Raw genomic sequence first — 10,933 nt, 5'->3', positions numbered from 1 at the left:
TTGGCTCAAGTAAGCATCCAGCCAGGACGCATTGTGCCAGCTCTACGCTCCAGATCTCCAGTACGCCTCCACAGTCCTGTACGTCCTGTGCCTGCTCCCCACACTCGCCCTGAGGTGCGTATCTTCATCCCGGTGCCACCTGTACCGGTCCCACGCACCAGGCCTCCAGTTCGCCTCCAGAGTCCAATACATCCTGTGCCTGCTCCTCGCACTCACCCTGAGGTGTATGTCTTCAGCCCGGTGCCACCTGTACCGGTCCCACGCACCAGGCCTGCAGTGCACCTCCACAGTCCAGTACGTCCTGTGCCTGTTCCCTGCACTTGCCCTGAGATGCGGGTCTTCAGCCCGGTACCACCAGTGCCGGCACCACGCATTAGGTCTCCAGTGCGCCTCCACAGTCCAGATTTTCCGGCAACAGTTCCCAGTTCAGAGCTTCCGGCGACAGTTTCCAGTTCAGAGCTTCCGGCGACAGTTCCCAGTCTAGAGCTTCCGCCGACAGTTCCCAGTCCAGAGCTTCCGTCGACGTTTCACAGTCCGGAACCTCCAACGATGACCACAGTCCGGAACCTACAACGACAGTCCCCAGTCCGGGGTCTCCAGCGACGGTTCCCAGTCCAGGGCCTCCGGTGATGATCCGCACTCCAGAGCCTCCGGCGATGATCCGCTGTCCGGTTCTACAAAGGCGGAGGGATCAGCGTGAAGAGGGGGGGCTGCATCCAGAACCGGAGCTGCCACCGAGGGTAGATGCCCACCCGCACCCTCCCCTATAGGTTCAGGTTTGCGGCCAGGATTCCGCACCTTTGGGTGGGGTACTGTCACGCCCTGACCTTGGATATCTGTTTTCTTTATATTTCGGTTAGGTCAGGGTGTGACTAGGGTGGGTACGCTAGTTTTTGTATTGTCTAGGGTTTTTGTATGTCTAGGTTTGTTGTAGGTCTAGTGGTTTTTGTATTTCTATGTTGGCCTGATATGGTTCTCAATCAGAGACAGCTGTTTATTGTTGTCTCTGATTGGGGATCATATTTAGGTAGCCATTTCCCTTTTGTGTTTGTTGGGATCTTGTCTATGTGTAGTTGCCTGTCAGCACTGGTTTGTATAGCTTCACGTTTCGTTTTGTTATTTTGTTAGTTTGTTCAGTGTTCATTCTTTTAATAAATAAGAATGTACGTATACCACGCTGCACCTTGGTCCGATCCATATGACGAACGTGACAGAGGAATACCTCGAATAAATACACACGCGTACAATGATTAACGCACGGGACATGACCCGTAATCATCTGCACAATCCACAAGGGCCACAAGGGCCATTTTTGCTTCATGGGTAATTAGCATAGGTCCAAACCAGCGGTCTATAGCCTCAATGACCTCAGTGATTATGTGTGCAGTGAATGTCGCAAGAGGTATTTTCTCTGAGAGCTTAGACTTCAAGCTTAGTTTCTCTCCCTGAAGAAGATTAATAAAGAAGTGGCTGTAGGACTGTACTGTACTACTTGAGAAAAGCAATCTCACAAGGATGTAGTTTGCTGCTTCACAGATTTGCCCCAGCTGGTCATCTGTGAGGGCTATGAGTTTGGAGATGGCACAGTACTCTGACCTCCATCTTGTCACACATGGCACAGTTACTTTCTTGCTTGCAATGTCCTCTATTGCCTCTGAAGCTAATGTGGACCTATGTGCTTTGTTCCAAATGCTGGAACATTTTTTTATTTTTTATTATTATTGTTTGTTTTTGTGTGTTTTTTTTCCTGTTTCAAATATTTTTTATTAAACACACACAAGAATGGTGTATAGGTATACAAGACAGGTATACAATTATTATCTAGACATAAAAGAGCATTCAGGAACAACAAGACCCAGAGCCCTGGGTGCAAAACAAATAATACAAAACACGACATACAAAACAAGGACACGTAGAAAGAAAGAGGGAAGATGTCCCCCCTATCCCCCACTTATCCCCCCCCCCAACTGCTCGGGTGGCAGGACCAGCACATGCTGCCCAAAGGTAAATTAAAATATTACAATTGAGAGTGCGTTAATAAGTACAAATTCACAGCGCCGACTCGTCCAAGTAGGAGAGGAAAGGCTGCCAGATTTGATCAAATGTTGATAATTTATTGTTCAGAATATATCTAATTCTTTCTAAGTGTACAGTGTTTGCCAATTCACTGAGCCATAATTTGGTAGAGGGCGCTTCCCTCCTTTTCCAAAACAACAAGATTAGTTTTTTTGCCGAAATGAGACCGTACGAGATTAGTTGTTTTTGGGGGTTGGTTAATCCGTATAGGGACTCCAATACTCCCAGGATTATCAGAAGCGGGTCTGGATCTATTGAAGTCTCCAAAACTTCAGAGAGGATCCCAAAAATTCCACACCAATAACCATGCAAGCTAGAGAATAGGGCAAAGCAGTGGAGTAGTGTACCCTGCGCAGCCTGACATGTATCACATGTAGGGGGATGTATCAGGAAATATCCTATGCAGTTTAGTTTTGGAGTAGTGTAATCTGTGTAATACCTTGAATTGTATGAATTAATGGAGCATGTGTGGATATACTCCAAGCTCTCTTCCCAGTCTGCCACAGAAATGTCAGTCCCTAGTTCTTCCTCCCATTTTGCCTTGATGGCATCTGTAGAAGGTGTGCTAACAGATTGAAAAGCATCATATAGACGCGATATCAGTTTATCTGAGGTGGGGCATATTTTTATGCATCCGTCAAACATGGAAGGTTTAGCATTCCCAAATGTTTGGAGGTGTTTTCTAACAGTCTCCAATTTGTAGGTATCTGAAAAAATTACTTCTGGGAAGATTATAAGTTTCCCTCAGCAACTCAAAGGAAGCAAAGGTCCCTTCTATGTATAAATCCCCTATGGTACTTATCCCCAGCTCTCCCCATCGCTCAAAGGTGTTATCAAGGTTAGAAGGGGCAAAGGAGGGATTCCTGGCGACAGGGAGCATAAATTACATTGGTCTAAGCTCAAAGTGGACTTTAATATGCTTCCAGATTCGGACTGTGCTATGTATAATAGGATTGTTACAATAAAGTGACATCTCCAGATTGACAGGCGACAAAATCACAGAGCCAATAGAGAAGGGGTGACACTCCTCACGCTCCATAGTAAGCCAGCTGGATGCCGGAAGTGCGTCATCCAGCAGAAACGTAACAACGCGGAGGTTAGCGGCCCAGTAATAAAATATAAAATTTGGGAGAGACAATCCCCCTTCCATCTTGGATTTACAGAGGTGTTTTTTACCAATCCTGTGTGTTTTATAATCCCAGATGAAAGGATTGATAATTGAGTCCAGTTGTTTATGAAAGGATTTAGGTATGAATAATGGGATGTTCTGATATAGGTAAAGCAGTTGTGGGAGGAAGACCATTTTAATGGCATTAATTCTTCCGAGCAGAGAAATTGGGAGAGTTCTCCAAAATAGTATGTTTGCTTTGAGTTTTTGTATCAGAGAGGGGAAATTCTCTTTAAATAGTAAGGAGTATTGTTTGGTAACTACAATTCCTAGGTAGGTACATTTTTCTGAAGATAACTTAAATGGGAGATGTTCTAGCCAGGAGGTGTTTTGCGACCGTATGGGCATTAATTCACTCTTGTTCCAATTTATTCTGTATCCCGAGAAGGTACCAAACAAATTGATCACATCAAGAATAGCTGGGATACGAGCCTGGGGTTCTGTTACATAGAGGAGGATGTCATCTGCGTATAGGGAAATCTTATTTAGAGTATCTTTAGTATTATAGCCGTGTATTGCTGCAGGAGATCTAATCGTCTGAGCGAGGGGTTTGATAATTAGGGCGAAGAGCATAGGCGACAGCGTACAACCCTGCCTTGTCCCCCTGTTAAGGTTAACCTCTTGAAACTCTGGGGGCGCAATTTCATTTTTGGATGAAAAACGTTCCCGTTTTAAACAAGATATTTTGTCACAAAAAGATGCTCGACTATGCATATAATTGCTTTGGAAAGAAAACACTGAATTTTCCAGAACTGCAAAGATATTGTCTTTGGGTGCCCTAGAACGGGAGCTACAGGCAAAACCAAGATGAAACGGCAACCAGGAAACCAGCAGGATTTTTGAGGCTCCGTTTTCCATTGTCTCCTTATATGGCTGTGAATGCGAGAGGAATGAGCCTGCCCTTTCTGTCGTTTCCCCAAGGTGTCTGCACCATTGTGACGTATTTGTAGGCATATCATTGGAAGATTGACCATAAGAGACTACATTTTCCAGGTGTCTGCCCGGTGTCCTCCGTCGAAATTGGTGCGTCTTTTTCAGCTGCTGGTATTTTTCCATGCGATTCTGAGGGGAAAGCAGGCTTCCACGAACTGCATATCAATTAAGAGATATGTGAAAAACACCTTGAGGATTGATTCTAAACAACGTTTGCCATGTTTCGGTCGATATTTTGGAGTTAATTCGGAAAAAGTTTGACGTTTTGGTGACTGAATTTTCGGTTTGTTTCGGTAGCCAAATGTGATGTACAAAACGGAGCGATTTCTCCTACACAAAGATTCTTTCAGGAAAAACTGAACATTTGCTATGTAACTGAGAGTCTCCTCATTGAAAACATCCGAAGCTCTTCAAAGGTAAATGATTTTATTTATTTGGTTATCTGGTTTTTGTGAAAATGTTGCGTGCTAAATGCTACTCAAAATGCTAAGCTAGCTTAGCATACTCTTACACAAATTAGTGATTTGCTATGGTTCAAAAGCATATTTTGAAAATCTGAGATGACAGTGTTGTTAAGAAAAGGCTAAGCTTGAGAGCAGGCGCATTATTTTCATTTTATTTGCGATTTTCAGAAATTGTTAACGTTGCGTTATGCTAATGAGCCTGAGGCTTTATTCACGATCCGGGATGGGGAGTATCAAGAGGTTAAATTGGGGCGACAATGATTGGTTAGTGAGTATTCTGGCACAGGGGTTCCTATATAAAAGCTGGATCCAATTTATGAACTCATCTCCAATATTACATTTCTGTAGGACCTTGAATGGATAGGGCCACTCAAATTGGTCAAAGGCCTTTTCGGCGTCAAGAGATATGGCGGCAAGGTCCACGTTGGGTAACCTCTGAGAATACATAATATTGAAGAGGCGCCTGAGATTGAAGAATGAGTTTCTGTTAGGGATAAAGCCGGTCTGATCCGAATGAACCAATTTGCCAATTAAAGTGCTAAGCCTGTTAGCCAGAGATTTTGCTAAAATCTTTTGGTCTGTATTAAGGAGAGATATTGGTCTGTATGACCCTACCTCTTCTGGATCTTTACCCTTCTTATGTATAACTGTAATGAACGCTTCGTCCAAAGTAGAAGGGAGAGCTCCATCCTCATTGGCCTGAACCAACATTTTGTGCAGGTAGGGAGAGAGCATGTTGCTGAATGTTTTATAGAATTCACCAGGGTATCCATCTGGGCCCGGGGTCTTGCCACTCTTTAGAGATTTAATTTTGTCTCGAATTTCATCAAGAGATATTTCCTTATTCAGGAAGTTAGAATCTTCCTGGTTCAGGGCAGGAAGATTACAGTCCTCCAAAAATGTTTGCATAATTAAGGGGTTAGGATCCGCTTTAGATGTATATAGAGTCTCATAAAACTGCCGGAATCTGTCATTGATGTCTTTGGGGGAAGAGAGTAATTCCCCAGATGCAGATTTAACTTTGTGAATCATTCGGTCACTCACATTTTTTCAAAGTTGTCTGGCGAGTAATTTGTGTGGTTGTCACCAAACTCAAAATATTTTTGCTTGGCATAGAGAAAAGATTGAGCAATTTTAGCTGAGAGAATCTGATTACAGTCAAATTTTAAAGAGGTAATTTTTTTATGTTTCTCCATAGATGGGTGGCTAGCATTCTCCCTATCCAGTAAGTAAATTTGTCCCTCCAGTTCTTCCAGTTTTCCTCTGTTTCGCCTACTCCTGGCAGCCTGAAAGGAGATGATACAGCCTCTCAGATAAGCCTTCAGTGTTTCCCACAATAATGCTGGGGAGGTCTCTGTGTTGTCGTTGGTATCAAAGAAAAATGTAATTTGGTCTTTAAGATATTCACAGAATGTTGGTTCTGTGAGGAGCTGAGGATTCAACCTCCAGACCCTCTCGTTTGGTACAATGTCACCCAATCTCAGGGAGAAGGTGAGTGGACTGTGGTCCGAGATTATAATATCATGATACCTCACATTACAGGTATAGGGGAGTAGTCTAGCATCCAACAAAAAGTAGTCAATTCGAGTGTAAACATTGTGAACATGAGAGTAAAAGGAGTATTCCCTACCCGTAGGGTTAGCAATCCTCCATATATCAAATTTGTTCGATTTTTTTATGTAGGTATTCAAGAATTCGCTTGAATAGGAGGTAGGGGTTTGCCGGGTAGAGGATCTATCCAAATACTGGGCTAGCACACAGTTAAGGTCCCCTCCAATGACCAGGTTAGTATGGGAGATATCTGGAATCAGGGCAAGGACTTTTTTGAAAAAAGAGGGGTTATCAATGTTTGGCCCATAGATATTTAGTAGAGTTACTGAGGTAGAGTGGATTTCTCCTATTACGATCACATACCGACCCTCTTTATCCGCAAGGGTGGTTTTATGTAGAAACGGAATTCCTTTCCGTACCAGAATCGCTGTGCCTCTCGTTTTGGCAGAGAAGTTAGAGTGATACACTTGCCCCACCCACCTACACTTAAGTCTGCTATGAGAGTTATTCTTCAGATGGGTTTCTTGCAAAAATATAATATCAGACGAGAGTGCTTTCAGGTGGGCTAGGACCTTGCCCCTCTTAATTGGTTCGTTTAAACCCTTGACATTCCAGGAAGTGAATGTAAGCCCCGCCCTCCTCTCGTTTGTAGTTCCTATGGTGGCCTGCATACCATGTAACTTGATAAAAAGTTAAGAAAGCGCACCAAACCATCACGATCAACATATCAACACCTACACCCGAGCAGTATCCAACCCACCCCATTGCACTTCTGTACAATTTTTGTGACGGACCTTGGAGTTCAGCTTTGTCCACCTCATTGATGGCGATGAGGTTGAGGGTGTGTGCCATACAATGCTGATGTGGAGGGAGAAAAAAGTTCACTTCTTGCTCAACCTCCCCAAGAATCGCACCCGTATCATCCAACCCCACTCCATCATCCGTCTCATCTTGCTCCTCTTCATTTCCACTAAACTCCTGGAATGCCTTTACAAAGTTTCTTCCATTGTCTGTCACTGTGGCCTTCACTTTGTGCTGAACTATTTCACTTAACTTGGCAGAAATCACATTGTATATATGACGTCCTCTGTCTCACACAAGCCAAAGCAGCTGACTTACTCTCCAAGGTGTCCTCCTCGAGCCAGTGGCATCTCATGCCGAAGAAGCTTCTGTTATGGGCAGACCAGATGTTTAATATGGTGCAGACTGACTTTACGTTCTGGAGTTCGGTGGAGAGAGCTTCTTTCGTGGACTCAAATTACTTTTCAATTTGTTGGATCAAAGTCTTTCTACACATGACATTTTCCCCACCACTGATTCCTTCTACTAGCTTGTTTGTCTAGAAATACTTAAATATATATGGACAAGAAAACATGGACAAATATAGTATTATGCTTTGAGTTATTATTGAATAATAAAGGCATTTATTTGGGTTGAAAAAATTATTGAACAGCAGGAAAACTGCAGTGTGGCTTTATTGATTTGGATACCATGTTACTCTGAAACCATAGCTAGCTAACTTGCTAATTAAGTTAACAACAACCCTGACAGTGAGCATCTTGTTATGTTGGGTTAGAGTGCATCTTGCTTTCAAAACATTTGTTTTTTACTTTTGATTTAGCTAGCTAGGCTATGTAGCCCAGTGAATCTCACCCAACAATCTACAACTGATTTATCTTAGTTAAAATGTATTTTAATCAGAGAAATTTGTAACAAATTAGCACAATAGCATACCAGCTATGATACCTTCCGAACTACAGTAGCTAGCAACTGACAGAGCAAGCTTAAGTGAGCAGCATACCACATAGTGTCCGAGAGTTGGCAAGCAAATTAGCAAACTAAACAGGCTAGCAAGCTAGAAATCTGACTAACTAGGTAGCTAGTACTCTCTGAAATCTCTGACCTATGCTGGAACATTGGAAACATTGTGAAGACAGCCTGTCTGTCTCCACAGACTAGCTAGCTAAGCAAGCTGACGCACCACACCTGCCAATCTCCATCCTTACCTCCAAGTGTTCTCTTCAAGTTGAGTCTCTGGATGTCGACAGCAGCTTTACCGTGGGCAAACATAGTTTGCATTGAACTGTTACATTCCTGCCCTTTTCTTCTTTAAAAACAAATTGTTCTTTGAAACGCCATCCAACAAATGCACTGCATTATTTGAGGGCATTTTCTGTTAAACTTTACTAATGCTTGTGTACTATAATATCCTTCTTTCAGCCTCGGCATTGGGCTTGAGATAGAAAAGTGTGTGTGCATTAATAAGAGGCCTGTTCTAACTGTTCTGTGTGTGTAGCATGACCCCATGATACCTGGGCGCTCAGCCAAGAGCTGACAGATACTAACTGGTTCCTCTTAGCTTACCTGGAGACAGGGCAAAGTGTTATATTCTGCACACCAGTGATAGAGCTATTGTTCTATTTGGAGCCTGTTTCTGGGCGAAAGATTCATTGTTTTGTTTGTGTGTGTGTGTGACCAGTACGACCATACATCATCTGGGCCGACAGTCAAAGGCGCTTGCTTGCCCAACTTGGGGGAACCGTTGAGCTACTGTTAGAGGAAGTATGTCTGGAGTGACTCCTGTCATTCTACCCCCTGCTGACCTCACTCAGTTGGGACAGACAGGGGCAACCTTTTCACCCATTTGTCTCCCTTCACCAACACATTCACATACATAGGGTCACGTGTTGTGCAGATGCTTGCATGGGGTAGCTTCACTATATAAATGCTCCTGTACTTTTTGTGCAGGAGGCTCTCACTCTGTTTCACCTGTTTGGGTGGTGTGACCAGCCTCCTTATTATAATACGTTTTAATAAAAAGTAATACCTTGATTGATTATTGACTTTTCCTCTCCTCATTATTAGGAAAAGGTATAATTTCCACCACAATTGGTGTGCCATACCTTTTTCTTTTGTGACCAAACATCCCTTCTAAATTTGAAAGTAATCCTAGGAGTAATTATCTACTTTTTCAAAAGTATCGTTAAGCTGATTACAATATTTTGGCTGGGAACGTAACGGATTACAGTTATTTTTTTGTAATCCGTTACTACCCAACCTTGCTTGTGACTTAACTTGGACATCAGCTGTATGATTCGTGAGCAGTGGCGACCCGTCATCATAAATTATAATTAGCCTATTTTGCATGTTATTTTGGCATTTATTCGTGTTACATAACAGTTTGCAAATAAACTATGTCAGCGCAGAATCTTCATGGAGAGCTAGGCAGTTCAAGCTCCCTTGGGTGCTGTCATAAATGTACATTTAAAGTGCCCATCAAAGAAGGTTCAAGGTCATTGGCCACAAATAAAATGTCAAATCACATTATACAGTGGGGCAAAAATGTATTTAGTCAGCCACCAATTGGGCAAGTTCTCCCACTTAAAAAGATGAGTGAGGCCTGTAATTTTCATCATAGGTACACTTCAACTATGACATACAAAATGAGAGGAAAAAAAATCCAGATAATCATATTGTAGGATTTTTAATTTATTTATTTGCAAATTATGGTGGAAAATAAGTATTTGGTCACCTACAAACAAGAAAGGTTTCTGGCTCTCACAGACCTGTAACTTTTCTTTAAGAGGCTCCTCTGTCTTCCACTCGTTAACTGTATTAATGGCACCTGTTTGAACTTGTTATCAGTATAAAAGACACCTGTCCACAACCTCAAACAGTCACACTCCAAACTCCACTATGGCCAAGACCAAAGAGCTCTCAAAGGACACCAGAAACAAAATTGTAGACCTGCACCAGGCTGGGAAGACTGAATCTGCAATAGGTAAGCAGCTTGGTTTGAAGAAATCAACTGTGGGAGCAATTATTAGGAAATGGAAGACATACAAGACCACTGATAATCTCCCTCGATCTGGGGCTCCACGCAAGATCTCACCCCGTGGGGTCAAAATGATCACAAGAACGTTGAGCAAAAATCCCAGAACCACACGGTTGTGATGACCTGCAGAGAGCTGGGACCAAAGTAACAAAGCCTATCATCAGTAACACACTACGCCCCCAGGGACTCAAATCCTGCAGTGCCAGACCTGTCCCCCTGCTTAAGCCAGTACATGTCCAGGCCCGTCTGAAGTTTGCTAGAGAGCATTTGGATGATCCAGAAGAAGATTGGGAGAATGTCATATGGTCAGATGAAACCAAAATATAACTTTTTGGTCAAAACTCAACTCGTCGTACCTACTGTGAAGCATGGGGGTGGAAACAACATGCTTTGGGGCTGTTTTTCTGCAAAGTGACCAGGACGACTGATCCGTGTAAAGGAAAAATGAAAGAATAAATGGGGCCATGTAATGTGAGATTTTGAGTGAAAACCTTCCATCAGCTAGGGCAACAGCCCCATAGAATCACTGCTCTAGAGGAGATCTGCATGGAGGAATGGGCCAAAATACCAGCAACAGTGTGTGAAAACCTTGTGAAGACTTACAGAAAACGTTTGACCTCTGTCATTGCCAACAAAGGGTATATAACAAAGTATTGAGATAAACTTTTGTTATTGACCAAATACTTATTTTCCACCATAGTTTGCAACTAAATTCATTAAAAATCCTACAATGTGATTTTCATGTTTGTTTAGTTGATGTGTACCTATGATGAAGATTACATGCCTCTCTCATCTTTTTAAGTGGGAGAACTTGCACAATTGGTGGCTGACTAAATACTTTTTTGCCCCACTGTATCTACCATAGTGTTGATTGGACTGATCATGTCAACATCATACTTTCAAAAT

This window comes from Oncorhynchus masou, chromosome 29 (assembly GCF_036934945.1).
Source record: "Oncorhynchus masou masou isolate Uvic2021 chromosome 29, UVic_Omas_1.1, whole genome shotgun sequence".
Taxonomy (NCBI): domain Eukaryota; kingdom Metazoa; phylum Chordata; class Actinopteri; order Salmoniformes; family Salmonidae; genus Oncorhynchus; species Oncorhynchus masou.
This window is presented reverse-complemented; position numbering follows the sequence as displayed.